Source organism: Papilio polytes, unplaced genomic scaffold (assembly GCF_000836215.1).
Source record: "Papilio polytes unplaced genomic scaffold, Ppol_1.0 DF824393.1, whole genome shotgun sequence".
NCBI classification, from domain to species: Eukaryota; Metazoa; Arthropoda; class Insecta; order Lepidoptera; family Papilionidae; genus Papilio; species Papilio polytes.
The window spans coordinates 160,950-165,261 of record NW_013524811.1 but is presented as its reverse complement, the minus strand read 5'-3'; the positions used below and the strand labels follow the sequence as shown (position 1 = coordinate 165,261).

The 4,312-nt window shown below is 32.2% G+C and overlaps 1 long non-coding RNA gene across 1 annotated transcript; it reads right to left on the bottom strand.

The window, feature by feature from the left end:
• Nucleotides 1–3,831: 3,831 nt before the first annotated feature.
• Nucleotides 3,832–4,306, bottom strand: LOC106110861. Its single transcript, XR_001226126.1, has 2 exons — nucleotides 4,189–4,306; nucleotides 3,832–4,065 (listed from the first exon to the last, which is right to left on the bottom strand). It is a non-coding gene; the product is annotated as an uncharacterized LOC106110861 (long non-coding RNA).
• Between the last annotated feature and the right edge of the window lie 6 nt (nucleotides 4,307–4,312).

Here is a 4,312-nt window from a genome sequence, read left to right as displayed (position 1 = left end):
CATCGCCACATCGCCACATCGCCACTTCGCCACACTACAATACGCCGCACAAATCTATCTTCGATCCTTACTTTGTGTACACGATGTAAAGATATTCGATCGTCATATAAAGGTTTTTCGATTGTCATCGGAATAGGTACTAAAAATGGTTTGAAATCAAATGTTGATTTCAAATTATTAACGAGATTTATGGATCTATTTGTAACTCAACTCTAATAGCTATTAAGTAAAGATGATATAAACAAATATTTAAAATATTAGGAAATACTCTCGAATAAATGCTCCGGTTTATGACAAATGAAGAATTAATTTTATATTTTTTTAAATTTTACTTTTTAGAAACTTATTTTACAAAGTAAATTGTCTATGGCCAATGGATCGCTGACAGCTGTCAGTGTCACGCACGTTATGGTTTTTACCGCGAAATGATATTTTTTGTTAGCAAACAAGATTGTTTTCTGTGATAAATCCATACGTCTTTTATAATTATTAGATAGTTTAAAGCGAACAAAAAAAGGCTCGAATTTAACTTTTTTTCTTTGATGTTTAGTGTTTTTTTTTTTTTAATTAAGAATTGAAAGAATCTCATATTCATGAATCTCTATTGAAAATAAATTTGGTACAACCTGCCAGTGATATTTATAAAAATATTTTTTTGTATTATTTTTTTAAATCAGTGTTTTATACATTTTCGTTAGATATTGTATATTGTAATGTACTCAGAAAAATCCTATTTTTATGACTGAAATTAGAACAATCAACACAAACTTGTAATTTTGTAACAATTTAGTAATTTAATTATTTTATTTTAAAGTTTTTTCGATTTTTTTTCCGGTGATACAAAATTGTGATTTTTTTTGCGATATTTTGTATATGTATATGAAGAATATAAGAATGTATAAAAGCAAAGTGTGCCAGAAAAAATTATGGATTTGCTTGAACAAGCAGATTTATTTGCATTTTTTAATTTGTCATACATTCTGTAAATTCATATAATTTTTAATTCATAGCCAGTTATTATACTCTGTTAATTGCAAAACATTCAGGTTTTTTTTTTAATTTTGACAGCTCACTAGCGCCCTCCTGGTAAACTCAGTGACAAAAAACCCTTTTCGTACTGTAATTGTTATCGTTTTAAGCCATTTTCTACGTATATTATTATTCCTTTGTCTGTCTATTTACCTTTTACATAAATACTGACGAAAAACTATATGCAATGCCTCACCGGGTCAGATTTCTTGTAGAGAGGACTTCAAGACGTCAAGACTATAACTGTTAGGTTTTTTCTTGACAGCGTCCATTAGTTAACCCTAAATTAAACATTTTTTTTGAGATAATTAGTAACGGTTTTTATGTATGGGTTTTTCAGATTTGTAAAAAATCACATTTTTTAAAAGAAGGAATTTTTTTACTTAGTTTTGTACTAAAAAAAAAATTAACGGTAATTTCAAGAGGGATAGGCCCAATGTTTGATTAAGGCTTCATGTGTGACGTCATAATGCCGTCGGCAAAGCTCACGAGTACCCTACCCAATATGATAATTTTTTTCCATAGCCTCAGTATTTTTTGTATTTATAAGAATGTTTAGTAGTTTTCAGAGTTAATTTTTTACTAAAGTTTTTTATATGAAAATGCTTTTGAGATGTTTGTATTGTTTTATGTAATGTTTGTAATTTAATTAACTATATTGTGATACTCCAAGACAATTTTATTTTTTAATTATCATTTTGTGTGTAAACTAAACTTTTGTATGTATATTTGTAATCGCGAATGTTTAAGTTCCAGTGAATGAAGTGTTTACACATGTCAGTAGCTGGCATGCTAATGTTCCAGTTACTGGCGTGTGTAAACTCGCTCTAAAGTCGCAACTTTATTTATCTTTTAAAAATGTAGTTAATCTTCTTATCAAAATTTTTATTAACATTTACTGTCTCAATCATAAATCACAATTATACTTAATATTAAGTTTCTTGCAGATTTTGCAAACAATACTCATTGTATTTAATTTTTTTTTTTTCAAATTATTTATGAACTACTCCATTTATTTTCAATATAACGTATTTTTCGCTGGTCGAATGCTATGGTCCTTCGAGCCGGATTTCGTTTAGTACTTAGTGGTGATTTGTACATGTTATGTTACAGTGTAAACGCAAAAGCGTATCCTTAGTAATATATTTGTATATAGAGTACAAAAGAGCGCGAGGGTCGCTGCTCACGGTCTAGCATATAAGGTTCTGGTAATTTCCCACTTTGCCTATTTTCAAATATTGTAGCGACACAAAGTATAGCAAATAATTAGTTTATTTGAAATGAATCTCAATTAATGTATTTATATCTTTCCCCTTCCCTAATCCCTTCTCTGTCTTATATACTTCATATGTAGCATTTAATTTTGGTCATTTTATATCTTAGATACAAGAAATAGGTACTATTGATGTAATAAGGTGCTGAAAATAGGCAAAGTCTTAGACCGTATTCTGCTGTGGCCGCTGTTTATTAGCAGAATAAGGCTGTATTCTGGTATCAGAATACCGACGTGTCGTGCGGCAGCGAGCCTCGAGCCGGTAGCTTGTAGTGTAACTTGTTGTAGACTTGGAATTGATGTAATCTATTGTACACATTAGTACTTCGGCAGGAAGCCGCATGTAAATATACTTATACCGTAATATAAGAGTTTTATTTCACCTTACTGCGATACACATTGTAATATATCCTAATAGCTTTCGCCCACGACTACGTCAGCGTGAAATTAAAAAATACTAAAGTGTGTAGCCTGTTCTACCTGAATATCCTCTACATCAATACCAAATTTCATCAAAATTCGTTCAGCCGTTTAGACTACAAACATTTATCCATCCATCTAAACTGTCAAATTTATAATATTGGTTGTTACTGATAACGTAGTTATTTGATGGTGAAAGAATTTTTAAAATCGACCCATTAGTTTTTGAGTTATTTCAACATATAAATACAAATCTTTCCTTTTTTTAGTATAGACATACTGACTTGACACACAATAAGTGTGAAGAAAACAACACAATAAACTATTTATTAGTAATTATAAAGTATCTACTTTTCAAAAATATATTAGATCAGAGTAGTTGGAGCCGCGGGCCAGCACCCGTCTTGTACGGCACAACTAAAACAGCAAAATGAATTCTCAGCAATTTTACTAAATCTGACGTGGAACTAAAAAACAAATAAAAGCAAGGAGCCTATGTGTTCTTCCAGACTACAGACTATGCTCTACACCTCTGACAAATTTCATCGAGATCCGTTCAGCCGTTTACAAGCCGGCGACAAACAACAAACATCTAAACTTTCGCATTAATAATATTAGTAAGATTTACTTGTATGATTTTTAAATATTTTTATGTGCATAAAACGTTACGATATCAAATACATTTTTTTTTCAAATTCCTTGTTAGAGTTTCACATTATGTATCATAGATGTCGCCTAAATTGATCAAAGATTTTATCGTTTAAAGAAATAAAATTCAATGTAAATCTTCAGAGTTATAAATGCTAAAAATAGCTGTTAAGGTACTTAAATTTATTATAGTTAATTAAAGAATTTTTATCATAACAATACACGCATTGTGATTTTTTTAAAACTTGGCCTAAAACACGCTATCAAAGTTATTCTGTCCCGTGAGTATATATACACTCGGACATCTTTAGCAAGTGTACTTGCTTCGGCAGTACATATACTAAAATTGGAACGATACAGAGAAGATTAGCATGGCCCCTGCGCAAGGATGACACGCAAAATCGTGAAGCGTTCCACATTTTTTGGACAATTTCACGACCAACTTGTTAAAAAAAAACAAATTTATTTTCAAAAAATATAATGGAAAAAATCACTGATACAGAGCATGAATAATTTTATATTAATATTCAATAGGAAACAGTTCCTCCCACAGCTTGATTCGATCTTCTTTAAGATTCGTTTTAACTGACAATTGTTTGTTGACTTCGAGGTAGTGTCGCTTGTCAGGCGTCATGGCGGGCCAGTGCAGTCCGCTCAGCTCGGGCAGGTCCAGTCCGCCGTACGCGTTCGGATCACTGCAACAAGCAAATCACGTTTCATATAGTTTCATTACACCTGGCAGTGATTTTATTTCTTTGACAATTACATAGTACACTGGTACAGTAAATGTGGCGATGTTATGTACATCGCAAACGTACCCGGTCTTTGCGAATGTGTACCAGATGGCGGTCATCTTGTCGACGACGTCACCGTCCGCGCCGGCGGCGGGCACGTCCGGGAAGCGGTACCGCAGCGAGAACAGGTAGATGAGATCGTCGTGGT